The 16120-nt window shown below is 41.9% G+C and overlaps 1 protein-coding gene and 1 long non-coding RNA gene across 3 annotated transcripts in view; one reads left to right on the top strand and one right to left on the bottom strand.

Moving 5' to 3' along the window:
• The window catches only part of TACR1 (tachykinin receptor 1), a 168046-nt gene that overhangs the window by 98663 nt on the left and 53263 nt on the right, over positions 1–16120 (bottom strand). The window lies entirely within an intron of this gene.
• LOC134732323 (uncharacterized) lies at positions 9515–13246 on the top strand. Its single transcript, XR_010115358.1, has 3 exons — positions 9515–9625; positions 11287–11399; positions 13219–13246. It is a non-coding gene; the product is annotated as an uncharacterized lncRNA (long non-coding RNA).

The following is a 16120-nucleotide window of genomic DNA, read 5'->3' on the forward strand; positions in this document are numbered from 1 at the left end:
AATCATGATAGTTGTGGAGTAAAGCCTCAGTATAGAGAACTTTGCTCTGGGTGCAGGGTGGATGCCAAGGAGGGGTCAGCTGATGTGATTCTGGGCTTTGCAGAGGGGGCAATATCTGAAGTGAGCCCTCAGAATTACAGACAAGCAAGTTAGGTGCATGGGGTGCTAACAAGGGAGGGAGGAAGGACTTTCCACTTGGAAGGCCTCACCTGAGCAGAGGCCCTGTGGTGTGAGCTGCCACAATGAACCCAGGAGGTTTGGTTGGGCTACGGTCTGAGGTGCAAGCGAGGGCAGGGTTAGAGAAAAGGTAGAAAGCAGGCTGGATCCTGATTGGCCTTGCTGATACTGCCAACAAGTTTGAATTTTACTTTTTCTTGACATATTTTCATTTCAAATATTTTTGACAATGTTTTCTTTTCAAAAACATTACTTTAGAACTTCTGGAACAAGATGGAAATATGACTCTTCCAGCTTTAACTTTTGTCTTCCTAAGAGCCCATTGAAATGTCCAAAGAAATGTATAAAAAAAGAAAACATCAGGGAAGGATGCCTTCTTTGAACCAGAAGTATTGGCACTGTTTTGCATTGGTTAACATTGATCGAGCATTACTGTGTGTAGGCATTGTCTGAAATGTTTAGCATCTATTAGCTAATTGAGTTTTCATGTATTCCATGAAGGAGGTGCTGTCACTAGCCACACTGATGAGTTATTATTGTCCTCCTGTTACAGATGAAGAAACTATGGCACAGGGAAGATTACTAACTCCAATGGTCTCGTGGCTAGTGATATTAGGTTGGTGCAAAATAAAAGCAAATTGGCAAAAACAGCAATTACTTTTGCATCAACCTAATAGTATTTGGACCTAAGGAGACTGGCTCTGGAGACTGGACGCTTACTCACAGCATTGCATTGCCTGATATATAGTGAAATGTGGTGCTAGTGGCCTGGATTGACTGATGAGCCCACTGCCTCCAATTCTGTGCATATGAAGGAAAAGTTGATTTAGGCAGTGGGTGAACGGGGTACATAGTGTAACCTCCCTAACTACCAAGCGTGTAGAGGGTATATTCTAATGCTGGTACATAGAACAAGAGAAGAGAATCAATTCCTCACCTGCTTAGCAGTGAAGCTCCCTGCCACAGGACTGTCTTCCTTGGTAATTAGTTTCCTAGTTTCCACGATCATGGGGAACTTTAACTTGGCACAAATGTTCCTAACTTTCAGCAGTAGTAGGGTCCAGACTCCATAGGGCCACTATTGGGACAATAAGTGTGGTCTTACATAAGTATACAGAAGTACAGTGGGAGCTGATCGATGGAGCTCCCTGGACTGGAGAGGTGTGATAAAGCGTGGGCACATCCTGTGGGCTTCTGAGATACAGTGGACTTCACGATAGACTGGAAGGAATCCTTCAGCACAACATGAGTTCTCTTTGGTGCAGATGCCTCTCACTGTGGCCTCTTCCTGCTCCTCACAGCCAACTATGTTGCCACAAACTGAAGCTACAAATTTATCTTTTTCTTTTTCTTGGATATAAGGTTTGAATAAGCATCCTCACAGCCTCTGAGAGAAATGATCCTAACTTGGAACCATGGACACACACTGCTTTCTCAGGAAAGATGGATAAACAGAAAAATCACCGGGCCTATGAAATGATTTAGCAGTTTGAAGAAACTCATCCGAAGAATCAGAGCAAATGTTTTCTGCTAAAAGAAGCTTATTCCAAAAAGTGAGACATAACCAAAAAGAAAACTGATTCACATTATCAATGAGACTTGAGATTCAAGCACTCATTCTATCCACAACTAACAAACTGATTTCAGAAATATTACTGTTAAACATTTAAAAAATTAAATGTGAATTTATCTTATAAATTTGTAAATTCAAATTTTAAATTTCAAATTTTTAATTGGAAGTGGTAGCAATGAATAACAGATTGGATAGCACAGAAAATGACATTGATGATTTGAAAGTCCACTTTGAGGAATTCCCCAAAAACCAAGAAGCAAAAGATAGAGATGAATATAATATGTAAAATATAAGAGATATGAGGGGTAGGTTTAGGAGATAAAATAGAGTATAGTAGGAATTTTAGAAATAAATACAATAATCAATACATTTGGAATATATTAACACAGCCTGAGCTGAATAATATTTTAAGTTAAATGGATCCTTTCTAGAAAAAGCATTACCACAAAGATGATTCACTGTTAATATCATTTATCATATGATTAGATCAAAAGAGAAAAAAATTATAATCAGTTCTTTGGATGACTAAAAGACATTTAATAAAAATGTATCATCACTTCTAATATAAGATAGAAATAGAATAATATGTCTTTAAATAAAGTGTATATATTTTATTTAATGGTGAAATATCTTAAATGCAATGATGAAAAATAGAAGTGGTCTGTCTGTGAGTCAGAAACTACAGTAATGACCATTATTATTAGTAGCAATATTGTTCTAGGAATGCGAGTCAATGCAACGAAGACAAGAAAAAGGAATAAGATATAAATAGTGTAAAGTAGGAGATAACTATAATTATTGTAGATGATAGCTTATCTAAAAAACCAAAGAAAATCAACTGAAAAACAAGACAAATTCAATTTCAGAATGCTGCTGGTTTCAAAACAAATGTGTTAAAGATCAATAACTTTTCTACATAACAGCATAGCCATTTACAAAATATAATAGAAATAAGATCACAGTGGTCATGAGAGTATATAATGTCTAGACATAAACACATGCTGAAATATGTGGGACTTGTATGAATAAAACTGTCAAATATTCCTTCACTAGAAGAAATATTATAAATTTGAGTAAGCAAAGAAGCATTACATGCTGCTGAATGGGCAGACCTAATACTGCACTGTTGGAACACTCTAGTACAGTCACTTTTAGGGGTGTGGAACTTGAGGTTCTTATTGCAGATCCAGGTGGAGAGGTGCAGAAAGTAGATGGGATATATATTTTGAATTCAGTAGGGAGATCTGAATTACAGATCCAGCAACAGAGATGTGGGAGTTACTATTATAGAGTGAGTGGTTGGAGCCATAAGATCCCCCAGAACACTGTGGGGAATGCAAAGAGAAAGTGGCCGAAGATCAAATCCTAGAGAATATTAACATTCACAAGGAATGCCGGGACAGAGCGGGCAGTAAAAGAGGGGTGGTATAAGACATAGGAGGAAGGCATAAAACCAGGAGAGAGAAGCACCTTTAAAAATTTTTTTTTTATTATTTTTTGAGATAGTGTCTCTCTCTGTCACCCAGTCTGGAGTGCAGTGGCGAAATCTCGGCTCACTGCAACCTCCACATCCCAGGTTCAAGCAATTCTCCCATCTCAGCCTCTCAAGTAGCTGGGATTACAGGCATGTGCCACTATGCCTGGCTAATTTTTGTATTTTTAGTATACACAGTGTTTCACCATGTTGGCCAGGCTGGTCTTGACCTCAGGCAATCTGCTGGCCTTGGCCTCCCAAAGTGCTGGAATTACAGGCATGAGCCACCGCGCCCTGCCAGCAGCATCTTAGAAACCAAAGAAGACAGCCTCAAAAGGTAGGGAGTAGCCCACGTGGTCATTTGTTACAGAGGAATCAGGCAAGATAAGGATGAAGAAGAGTCCACTGTATTTGGCTTCTAGGAGATTACTGGTCACAATGGCAAGAATAGCTTTAATTCATTGCAGCTGTGGGGGTGCCAAAGTGGAGATGAGGATTATTGTGTTGCTTGTGATGCTAATAACCATAGAGGAGCCAGTACATGTGGAATCTACTAGTTACTGAGTGAAGTCACCAAACCCTAATGAGTCTCAATTTCCTCATCTATAAAATAGAGTTGCAGTTGCAGTAAAAAAAGTGTGATAATGACTGTAAAATGCTTTTTAAACTATAAACCACTATACAAACAGATGGCATGATTTTTGGTTCTGGTGATCTTCCAGGCAATATTTTAACATGAAATGTGCTAATGATGATGGCACTGAAATAATGGCCTGGAACAATTTCCCCATCACCTCTTCTGTGGTCCCAGTGTTTCATTCCAGGATGGGTTCTGTAACCCTTTTAACACAGAAACACAATCTGCTGTGTGCATTTACACTGACACAAACTAAGCTGCTGGGGGAAGTCAACTGATCTGAAATGTTTTGCAATACTGTGCATTGTTTCAGCCATCAGATGGTGAGTAGGATTCCAGTTCCAGTCAAGTTAGGTGGCAGAATATTTTCCTGTTTGTTTAAGCAGATGCCAGCACTTAAACACCATGTTCCTTCCCAGAATTTAGCTGGAAAATGCCCCCACCAAAGAGAAACCTGAGATGCTTGGCACATGACGAAAACCAGCTGACATTTCAATTTTCCTTTACTCCTATTGTGTGGCCATAGGGCTGATATTTCCCCAGAACCTCAGTGGGAACATTCCAGTGACAACTATCAAGTGGTCATAACATAATGGGTTTATCCCCACATTCCTTTCATCCTTTATCCATCCCTATAAAGTGTATTTTTAAAAAATTTTTATTTTACTGTAAGTTCTGGGATACACGTGCAGAATGTGCAGGTTCATATATGCGTGCCATGGTGGTTTGCTGCACCTATCAACCTGCCATCTAGGTTTTAAGACCCGCATGCATCAGCTATTTGTTTTGATGCTCTTGCTCCCCTCCTGCTCCACAGGTCCCAGCGTGTGTTGTTCCCCTCCCTGTGTCCATGTGTTTTCATTGTTCAACTCCCACTTATGAGTGAGAAAATGCGGTGTTTGGTTTTCTGTTCCTGTGTTAGTTTGTTGAGATTGATGGCTTCCAGCTTCATCCATGTCCTTGCAAAGGACATGATCTCATTCCTTTTTTTTTTTTTTTTTTGAGATGGAGTCTCACTCTGTGGGCCAGGCTGGAGTGCAGTGGTGCAACCTTGGCTCACCGCAACCTCTGCCTCCCCAGGTTCAAGCGATTCTCCTGCCTCAGCCTCAGGAGTAGCTGGGAGTACAGGTGTGTGCCACTATACGTAGCTAATTTTTTGTATTTTTTTAGTAGAGATGGGGTTTCACCGTGTTAGCCAGGATGGTCTTGATCTCCTGACCTCGTGATCCACCTGTCTCGGCCTCCCGAAGTGCTGCAATTACAGGTGTTAGCCACCGCACATGGCCGATCTCATTCCTTTTTATGGCTGCATAGTATTCCATGGTATATATGTACCACCTTTTTAAATCTAATTATCATTGATGGGCATTTGGGTTGGTTCCATGTCTTTGCTACTGTAAATAGTGCTGCAATAAACATACGTATGCATGTATCTTTATTGTAGAATGATTTATATTCCTTTGGGTATATACCCAGTAATGGGATTGCTGGGTCAAATGGTGTTTCTGGTTCTAGATCCTCGAGGAATCACCACACTGTTTTCCATAATGGTTGAATCAATTTACATTCCCACCAACAATGTAAAAGCATTCCTATTTCTCCACAGTCTCTCCAGCATCTGCTGTTTCTTGACTTTTTAATAATCACCATTCTGACTGACCTGAGGTGGTATCTCGTTGTGGTTTTTGATTTGCATTTCTCTAATGATCAATGATGTTAAGCTGTTTTTCATATGTTTGCTGGCTGCATAAATGTCCTCTTTTGAGAAGTGTATGTTTATATCCTTTGCCCACTTTTTGATGGAGTTGCTTGTTTTTTTCTTGTAAATCTGTTTAAGTTCCTTGTAAATTCTGGATATTAGACCTTTGTCAGATGGGTAGATTGCAAAAATTTTCTCCCATTCTGTAGGTTGCCTGTTCATTCTGATGATAGTTTCTTTTGCTATGCAGAAGCTCTTTATTTTAATTAGATCTCATTTGTCAGTTGCAGCTTTGGTTGCAATTGCTTTTGGTATTTTCATCATGAAATCTTTGCCCATGCCTATGTCCTGAATGATACTGCCTAGGTTTTCTTCTAGGGTTTTTATGGTTTTGGGTTTTACATTTAAGTCTTTAATCCATCTTGAGTTATTCTTTGTATAAGGTGTAAGGAAGGGGTCCAGTTTCAATTTTCTGCATATGGCTAGCCAGTTTTTCCAGCACCATTTATTAGATAGGGAATCCTTTCTCCATTGCTTGTTTTTGTCAAGTTTGTCAAAGATCAGATAGTTTTAGATGTGTAGTGTTATTTCTGAGGTCCCTGTTCTGTTCCATTGGTCTATGTGTTTGTTTTGCTACCAATACCATGCTGTTTTGGTTACTGTAGCCTTGTAGTATAGTTTGAAGTCAGGTAGCATGATGCCTCCAGCCTTGTAGTATAGTTTGAAGTCAGGTAGCATGATGCCTCCAGCCCTTAGCCATATGGGCTCTTCTTTGGTTCCACATGAAATTTAAAGTATTTTTTTCTAATTCTGTGAAGAATGTCAATGGTAGTTTGATGGGAATAGCATAGAATCTGTAAATTACTTTGGGTAGTATGACCATTTTCACAATATTGATTCTTCCTACCGATGAGGATGGGATGTTTTTCCATTTGTTTGTTTCCTGTCTTATTTCCTTGAGCAGTGGTTTGTAGTTCTCCTTGAAGAGATCTTTCACGTCCCTTGTTAGCTGTATTCCTGGGTATTTGATTCTCTTTGTAGCAATTGTGAATGGGAGTTCACTCATGATTTGGCTCTCTGCTTGTCTGTTGTTGGAGTATAGGAACACTTGTGATTTTTGCACATTGATTTTTGTATTCTGGGACTTTGCTGAAGTTGCTTGTCAGCTTAAGCAGTTTTTGGGCTGAGATGATGGGGTTTTCTAAATATACAATCATGTCATCTGCAAACAGAGACAATTTGACTTCCTCTTTTCCTATTTGAATACTCTTTATTTCTTTCTCTTGCCTGATTGCCCTGGCCAGAACTTTCAATACTATGTTGAATAGAAGTGGTGAGAGATGGCATCCTTGTCTTCTGCCAGTTTTCAAAGGGAATGTTTCCAGCTTTTGCCTATTCAGTATGATATTAGTTGTGGGTGTGTCATAAATAGCTCTTATTATTTTGAGATATGTTCCATAAATACCTAGTTTATTGAGAGTTTTTAAGCATGAAGAGGTGTTGAATTTTATTGAAGGCCTTTTCTGCATCTATTGAGATCATCATGAGTTTTTGTCATTGGTTCTGTTTATGTGATGGATTATGTTTTTACTGATTTGCATAGGTTGAACCAGCCTTGCATCCCAGAGATGAAGCTGACTTAATAATGATGGATAAGCTTTTTGATGTGCTGGTGAATTCAGTACAAACTCTATTTGTTAAGCATTATGAAACACCAGACACTTTGCCAGGAATAAGGCTTAAAAAGGTGAATGACATTGAATTGCCCTTGAAAAGCTCAGAGTTTAGTGAAAAAGAGAAACATGCTATAATTTAATTACAATTTGGTGAGGTAGGAACTTTAATAAGCATATGCTCTAATACGGTTTTTCTGTGTCCCCACCCAAATCTCAACTTGAATTGTATCTCCCATAATTTCCATATGTTGTGGGAGGGACCCAGGGGGAGGTAATTGAATCATAGGGGCCTGTCTTTCCCATGCTTTTCTTGTGATAGTGAGTGAGTCTCATGAGATCTGATGAGTTTATTAGGGGTTTCTGCTTTTGCTTCTTCCTCATTTTCTTTTGCTGCTACCATATATGAAGTGGTACTAGTGAATCTCCTGCCGTGATTGTGAGGCCTCCCCAGCCATGTAGAATTGTTAAGTCCAATTAAACTTCTTTTTCTTCCCAGTCTTGGGTATGTTTTTTATCAGCAGTGTGAAAATGAACTAATACAATAAATTGGTACCAGTAGAGTGGGGCATTGCTGAAAATATACCTGAAAATGTGGAAGAGACTTTGGAACTGGGTAACAGGCAGAGATTGGAATAGTTTGGGAGGGCTCAGAAGAAGACAGAAAAATGTGGGAAAGTTCAGAACTTCCTAGAGACTTGCTGAATGGTTTTGCCCAAAATGTTGATAGCAATATGGACATTAAAATCCAGGCTAAGGTGGTCTCAGATGGAGATGAGGAACTTGTTGGGAACTGGAGCAAAGGTGACTCTTGTTATGTTTTAGCAAAGAGATTGGTGGAATTTTGCCCCTGCCCTAGAGATGTGAGGAACTTTGAACTTGAAAGAACTGATTTAGGGTATCTGGCAGAAGAAATTTCTAAGCAGCAAAGCAATCAAGAGGTGACTTGGGTGCTGTTAAAGGCATTCAGTTTTATAAGGGAAGCAGGGCATAAAAGTTTGGAAAATTCGTAGTCTGACTATACGATAGAAAAGAAAAACTCATTTTCTGGGGAGAAATTCAAGCTGGCTGCAGAAGTTTGCATAAGTAGCAAGGAGCCTAATGTTAATCCCCAAGACCATGGGGAAAATGTTTCCAGGCATGTCAGAGACCTTCATGGCAGCCCCTCCCATCACAGGCCCAGAGGCCCAGAAGGGAAAAGTGTATTTGTGGATCCAGCCCGGGGTCCCTGTGCTGCGTGTAGCCTAGAGACTTGGTGACCTGTGTCCCAGCTGCTCCAGCCATGGCTGAAAGGGGCCAATGTACAGCTTGGGCTGTGACTTCAGAGGATGCAAGCCCCAAGCCTTGGCAGCTTCCACATGGTGTTGAGCCTGCAGGTACACAGAAGTCAAAAATTGAGATTTGGGAACCTTTGCCTAGATTTAGGAAGACGTATGGAAATACCTGGATGCCCAGTCAAAAGTTTGCTGCAGGGGTGTGGCCCTCATGGAGAACGTCTGCTAGGGCAGTGTGGAAGGGAATTGTGGGGTTGAAGCCCCCACACAGAGTTCCTACTGGGACACTGCCTAGTGGAGCTGTGAGAAGAGGGCCACCATCCTCCAGACCCCAGAATAGTAGATGCACCAACAGCTTGCACCATGCACCTGGAAAAGGCTGTAGACACTCAATGCCAGCCTGTGAAAGCAGCTGGGAGGCAGGCTGTACCCTGCAAAGCCACAAGAGTGGAGCTGCCCAAGACCATGGGAACCTACCTCTTGCATCACTGTGACCTCAATGTAAGACCTGGAGTCAAAGGAGATCATTTGGAACTTTAAAATTTGACTGCCCATTGGATTTCAGACTTGCATGAGTCCTGTATTGTTTTGGCCAATTTCTCCCATTTGGAATGGCTGTATTTACCCAATACTTGTACCCGCATTGTATCCAGGAAGTAACTAGCTTGCTTTTGATTTTACAGGATCATAGGTGGAAGGGACTTGTCTTGCCTCAGATGAGACTTCGGACTGTGGGTTAATGGGTTAATGATGAAACGAGTTAAGACTTTAGGGGACTGTTGGAAATGCATGATTGGTTTTGAAATGTGAGAACATGAGATTTGTAGGGCCCAGGGGCTGAATGATATGGTTTGGCTGTTTCCCCACCCACATCTCAACTTGATTTGTATCTCTCATAATTCCCACGTGTTGTGGGAGGAACCCAGTGGGAGGTAATTGAATCATGGGGGCCAGTGTTTCCCATGCTATTCTCATAATAGTGAATAAGTGTCATGAGATCTGATGGGTTTATCAGGGGTTTCTGCTTTTGCTTCTTCCTCATTTTCTTTTGCCGCTGCCAAGTAAGAAGTGTCTTTCACCACCCCCATGATCCTGAGGCCTCCTAGCCATGTGGAACTGTAAGTCCAATTAAACTTCTTTTTCTTCCCAGTCTCAGTTATGTCTTTATCAGCAGTGTGAAAATGGACTAATACATGCTCCAAGGCTGACAGTTAAAGTGTCAGATGTCTGATTCCTTCTAAATCTGAAAACAGGAAGCTTAGCAGTTGGTACATAGTAGATGCTCAATTAATGCTTAATAAATGATTGATAAACATCACTAAACAGGTGTATAGATCACAGCTCTCTTAGTCACCCCAATGCATTCCCATTAGAGAAATTCACTCCTAAGGGGTTGTTCCTTAGGAGAACAGACTGTACACCTCACTCTACCATTTCTAGTGGGTGGATCAAAGGCTATTAATTCCAAAGAAAGATGGGGCCAAGACTTCCTTTTGTTTGTTTGTTTGGTATTTTTTGAGATGGAGTCTCGCTCTGCCACCAGGCTGGAGTGCAGTAGCACGGTCTTGGCTCACTGCAACCTCTGCCTCCCCGGTTCCAGTGATTCTCCTGCCTCAGCCTCCTGAGTAGCTGGGACTACAGGCACGCACCACCATGCCTGGCTAATTTTTGTATTTTTTAGTAGAAATGGGGTTTCACCATATTGGCCACGCTGGTCTTGGACTCCTGACTTCGTGATCTGCCCACCTTGTCCTCCCAAAGTGCTGGGATTACAGGCGTGAGCCACCGCACTGGCCTAAGACTTCTTATAAGAGTTCTTTTAGGCAAAACTCAGCAGAGGGCCGGGTAGGAACAATACCATGATCACAATCACCTTGACTGAGTCTAACAAGATGTATGGCAAGAAAGCACAGGAATTGTCAGAAATCTTTTCTGAAGGCATCCAAGCTTCAGTGGGATGTTATGAAAGACCGCTTCTCAGAAGATATTCCTGACACCTAAGTGGGGTGACTGAACTAGAACCAGCTACTCACTCGCTGAGAATTACTGACCTCTCTTGTGAAATGTCAATATTGACTGACTGCACTCTGAGCTGTGCTGTTTGTTAAAGACATTCAGTTTTGCAAGGGAAGCAGAGCATAAGGTCTGATGTCTCTTCCAGATCTAATGACCTAATATTTGTTTTTAGGATCAGAAAAAAAACCCATTAAAATACATCCCTTAATTCTTAGAGTATTATTGAAATGGTGTACAACTTGGAGAGAAGCAACGGCAAAACTTCTGAAATTCACCTGGCACATTCCCTATTTCCTTCCATGTGGCTGCTAACCCTTTTAACTTGTGAAGACAGAGGATCCAGGTGGACCAACCAGGGATGCAAAAGGGAGGAGGTGATTTTAACTCCTATGTGCAAGGATTTAATTCCTCACATATCCTCTCTCCCTATTCAAGATAATTCCAGGTCATCAGTGTTCTCTAAATATTCTAATCAGATTCATTAAATTTTTTTTCCTGGAATCACTGATTGTGGGCAGCACTACTGAGCTTTATTCAGGGTGTGGGACTGAGGTCTCTCCATGAGGCCATTCACCTTTGATAAGGAAATTGGCCTCACTGTAGGAGTTCAGCAAAGGCCCAGCTTGCTGGTTCACTGATTAATTGAAGGGCGGGGGTGTGGGGCTTGCTGTGCACAACTAAAGTTCACTTGGATGCCCCCTCTCACTGCCCAAAGCAATGCTTGGCCCACAGGAATCTGAGCCTGCTGCTGTCTTCCTCCCAGCTCCTGGCTCCCTCAGGATCTGAACACTCAGGGTCATGCTGTTGCTGCCCAAGCAGGAAAATTCTGTTTCTGAAAATCCCAAACAACAAACAGCTCCCCTACAGGGCTCACGGGTGAGTAGTCAGAACCTCCAGACTAAGCATGTCACAAGGAAGGACTGCTTTGCTGAAGCCACTCACTCCGGGAGATTTATAATTGGAAGTTTGGCCCAGGGAGATAATCAGCCAAGCGCGCGTGCACACACACACACACACACACACACACACACTGAAGAAACCCAGTGGAGATTCAGCACTAACCCAGCACAGGTGAGTGAGAAATGACAAACTGTCAGCCAAAGAGCCATGGTGATTCCCTCCGAAGAGGGTTTCCCAGCTATCGTTCCCTTTCATCCCCACTGTAAGTTAGGCCCTCGTGCATGTCGCCTGGACTGTGGCTGGAGTCTCCTAACTGTCTTGTCTTCTCCTCTGGGTTTTCTGGCCCCAGGTCTCTCCCTGTCTATCTACGCTGCATCCCTGATGCTGTTGGAGGAGTCCCCTAAAGACCTTCTCCACAGCACTGCTTAGCTCCCGGTACTCCCTTATCCCTCCTTTTGGCCCAGCCTCTGCCACTGGCTTCCAAGTTCGCATTTGGCCTGCTCCCTACCTCAGTCCTGGGCAGTGATGCAGGAAGCTGCCCTTCTCCTCCAGACGAGTCTGTGCTCTGCTCTCTCCTTTGCGTCTCCAAATTCACACTGAGCATGAACATCTCTGACCTCACCTTATCAAACCAAAGGAAAGGGCTGCATAAGGACAACTTAGTTTATTTTGGAAGGCTGTTAGACTTTGACTTCCATTTAAAAAACAAATAAAAAAACCTAAAAACCCAAAAACGTTGAGGGACTGTTCCCAAGCCCCAGCATCTTTGCCCATCCTCAAGCCTTCCGGGACCCTCTGTCCATTCTTGGGATTGCAGATCCTAACGTAGTTCTCCTCCTCAGCTCAAGGACAATTCTAAATGTCTTCTCACCTGGTATGGCTTAATGAGCCTCAAGCTCACTTAGCATCATCTGGATTTAATTTCCCCTTTTGCCATGAGCAACCTTGGCTCATCTTTCTGCCTCTCTTCTCCTCTCCTCTTTTTCCTGTCCCCCCCTCCCTTTGCTTACATACCCTTCTTCCCCCTTTCTCTCCTCTCTCTATCTCTACCTCTCTAATGTCCACAAGTGCCTCACAACTGCCCCATTCAACCCCCACCTGTGTATCACCAGCTCTTCTGGTCCAGCTCACCTGTAAAATCTCTATTCTGTCCAGAGAGGCCACCATCTCCTGTTGTAAGGGTCACATAGCTCAGGTACAAAGTCAGGACAACCACCCTCCTGCCTTGGAAAATCACCAATTACCCTCCATTATTACATTTCTTGTGAAGCTACATTTACATTTTATCATATCTACATAACAGGAGAGAGAGTTTTAAAAAGGAGAGTGGTCAAATGTATGTCAAGAGACATAGAAACAATTAGAATAATGTAGATAGAACAGATAGTTGGAGTTATTAGAAGGTTATTGGAGACCATCGAAAAGGAATCAAGATGGTTTAGGATATATTCTGTTATTGTAACTCAGGACTGGTAAATTATGGCCCATAGGCCAAAGCTGGCCTGCTGCCTATTTTTTTATATGGCTTCTGAGTGAAGAACAATTTTTACATTTTTAAATGATTGAAAAAATTAAAAAGAAGAATATTTCACAAGTAAAAATTCTATGAAATTCAAATTTCAGTGTCTGTAAGTTAAGTTATCCTGGAACACAGTCACACTATTTGTTTACATATTGTCTATGGCTGCTTTTGTGCTATAACACAGAGTTGAATAGCGTGACAAATATCATATTGTGCATACAAATTATTGTGGTGGGTCCTCGATATGATAACAAGTATTCTTGTAAGTGATAGAAGAGGAGAAGAAACACACACAGAGGACAAGGCCATGTAACAACAAGTGGAGATTGGAATTATGCAGCCACAAGCCAAGGAACCTCTGGAACCACCAGAAGCTGGAAATGGCAGGTAAGAATTTTACCCAAGAGGCTGGGTGCGGTGGCTCATGCCTGTAATCCCAGCACTTTGGGAGGCCGAGGCGGGCGGATCACAAGGTCAGGAGATCGAGACCATCCTGGCTAACACAGTGAAACCCCAACTCTACCAAAAAAATAAATAAGTAAATAAATAAAAATTAGCTGGGCATGGTGGTGGGTGCCTGTGGTCCCAGCTACTTGGGAGGCTGAGGCAGGAGAATGGAGTGAACCCGGGAGGCAGAGCTTGCAGTGAGTGGAGATCATGCCACTGCACTCTAGCCTGGACGACAGAGCGAGACTCCATTTGAAAAAAAAAAATAATAATAAAGAATTCTACCCAAGAGTGTCTGGAGGGAGCACAGCCCTGCCAACACCTTGATTTTGGACTTCTGGTCTACATAACAGTGAGAAAATAATTTTCTTTTGTTTCAAGCCACCGAGTTTGCGGTAATTTGTTATAGCAGCCCTAGGAAATGAATATCCTGGTCTTTCATAGAAAGTTTATCAAATCCTGTTTCAATCTGTCTTTCTACATTGGATTTGGGCATGCTCATTAGTGTCTAGTTTTCTTCTAAATGAAGTAAAGAGGTAGTGAAATGTAAGGATACACTGCATTTCCATTAAAATGACTAAGAAAATGAGAAAGAATGCTTAGCACTATGAAGCTGACAGCTCTTCTCCTCCCATGATGGAGATAGGAGTCGGGGCTGGGTGCTCCATCCATTTCTCCAAAGGACTCACGTCTCCCATGCATTCCAGCTGCTGACCTGGATCAATGGTTTTCAGAAACAGAGGCTGGAAGGGATTATTTCCTCAGCTTGTATTCAGGTCTGTGGTCGTGGCAGGGCAGGGGTTGGGGGATTGATAAGGAGGAGGATGAAGGAGGAAAGGCACCACCTTGGAGCAAACTGGTAACTGAGACTTGGAGGAAAGCTAGACCCCTCTCCTCCAAGTCTAAACAAATTCCCTTTCCTTTCATTTTCCTTTCTACCGTCTGCCCACTGTAGTCCTCCTCACCCACCTGTGGAAGCAAGGCTTACCCAGTGACTTGGGTAGGTACTCACACTTCTCTTTCCTACTCTCCCAAAAGGGAAGACTCAGGTCCTGACAAATAGCATCATAATGACCTACGAAGAAAGGATTTGACATAGGAAAATCAGAGGTGGCATTGTTAAGAGTTAAGAAGGGGGATTGTACCCATCTTATTCCTCCACCTATTCACAAACAATGTGTCAAAGAAGGGGCATGTAAGTGGCCAGGCAGCCCTGAAATAGCCTGGGGCCAGGACTGTGACAAATGCTCACTGGGAGCATCCCCCACCTCAGGGTTGAAGTCAGGGACAGGAGTGCCCTGTCCTTACACTAGATAGAACTATTCATCTATAAAAAAGAAGAAGAAATAAAACTCGATACATGTATTAATCTTATTCAGGGAGATGTGGGTTTTAAGCAATTCAAATATTTCATTCTGTTCTTTCAGTTCTGCCTACTGGCCATTATCAGGAAGATGTGGGAAGAAGACTGAAAGAAGATCTTCTGATTATTGAAAGAGAATTTACAACAGCAAAACAATTTGCAGTGTTTCTACCTAGAGACAGGGAAGTAAGAGAATCTGAGTCCAAGTCCCCACCAAAATGAGCTTTAGTTTAAAGCCTGTTTCTCAAGAAACTTGCATATGCACACATGAGTTTGGGCAATTCTCATTATTACCTCATAGGTTAGGCCTAAACCTTATTTTAAGACTGAGAAAATGGAAACCTGGCTGTGTAAAGAATATATCTAACATCATAGAGATAGTTAAGGGCAGAGAGAATACAAGACTCCAGCTATGACCCAACTGGGTCCTCCAACACTTTTTACTATCTTTGGATCTGATTCACTTTGGGTAAATGTCTCCTGAGATCTTCCTATGGACGAAGATCGAGCATTTATGGGAAAAGCATTACTCTAGGCAACTACATAATCAGTAGAATTTTAATTTGACCAAGTGAACATGGAGAGATTTCCACGGCTTATTAACTTTCCTTTGCTGTCTGCCTTTTCCCAGGCAGAAAATGCATATTATGTATTCCTAGTGTCTGGCTTAATAAGAGTGATTATTATAAAAGGCAGCAATAGGACATCTATTTTCTAAAATATCAAAAAATATGTATTTATTTTGATAAATAGCAAAAATTAAAATGGTCCTGGGGGAAGAGTGCTCTATCGCAGGCCTCAGGCGAAGTTCTAACCTTAGAATCTGTTAGTATTTAGCAGCAGGGTTAAAAGTTGTTTTTATCAGCTCTGGGTGATTGCCATATATTTTCATCAATTAATTTTTGTTGAAATACCTGCTGAGTATGTGATGTTGCATAGGGAGACAGTTGAATGTTTGCAACATAATCTAATTTAGCAGCTGGGACCTGAAAGCTGAGTATTCCTCAAATCAATATGCCCAGCGTCGCAAAGGAAGCAGAGCTGAAAAGAGAGGAATGGGTGGTTGGGTGAGATGCTTGCAGTGTGGTGATTTAGCTGGAGTTGGGCCTCTGTTCCGAACTCAGACGGTCCCATGTCCCAGGCCTGGCTCTGCCACCAACTAGCGGTGCAGCTTCCAGCAAGTTATCTCAACCTCGAGCATCTGCTTCTTCATCTGTAAATGGAGCTAGTAATTGTACCAACTTTGGAAGGCTGTTGTGTTAAGTGCTTTAGAAGTATTATCTCATTTAATTCTTACTACAACCACTACCTGGTAAAATAATTTTTTATTGGTACCTTTTTTTTTTTTGAGACGGAGTCTCGCTC

This window comes from Symphalangus syndactylus, chromosome 14 (assembly GCF_028878055.3).
Source record: "Symphalangus syndactylus isolate Jambi chromosome 14, NHGRI_mSymSyn1-v2.1_pri, whole genome shotgun sequence".
Lineage (NCBI taxonomy): Eukaryota > Metazoa > Chordata > Mammalia > Primates > Hylobatidae > Symphalangus > Symphalangus syndactylus.